Here is a 349-nt window from a genome sequence, read left to right on the forward strand (position 1 = left end):
GTGCAGTTGTACCTATGGAAAGTTTTAGAGCAGTGGTGCTCAACCTTTTTTGCCCAGTGGGCTGGACTGGCAGTGCCTGGTCTGTCTGTGGACTAGATCCAGCTGGTGTTCCCAATCCAGTGCCTGGGCAGTCATAGTGGGCACTATCTGGCTACACAGAGGGCGGCAAAAAACAGACTGGCCTCAACACAGCCCTGCAGGGGGGAAAGGAGCTTGACCTAGCCCCATGGAGAGGGAAGGGGCGTGGTCCAGCCCTGATATGAAAAGGGGGAAGAGGGTATGGCCAGATCCCAACCTGGCCTGAAGGGAGAGAGTGGGACATAGTCTGGCCCTGCAGGGCAGTGGGAAG

This window comes from Alligator sinensis, unplaced genomic scaffold (genome assembly GCF_000455745.1).
Source record: "Alligator sinensis unplaced genomic scaffold, ASM45574v1 scaffold66_1, whole genome shotgun sequence".
Lineage (NCBI taxonomy): Eukaryota > Metazoa > Chordata > Crocodylia > Alligatoridae > Alligator > Alligator sinensis.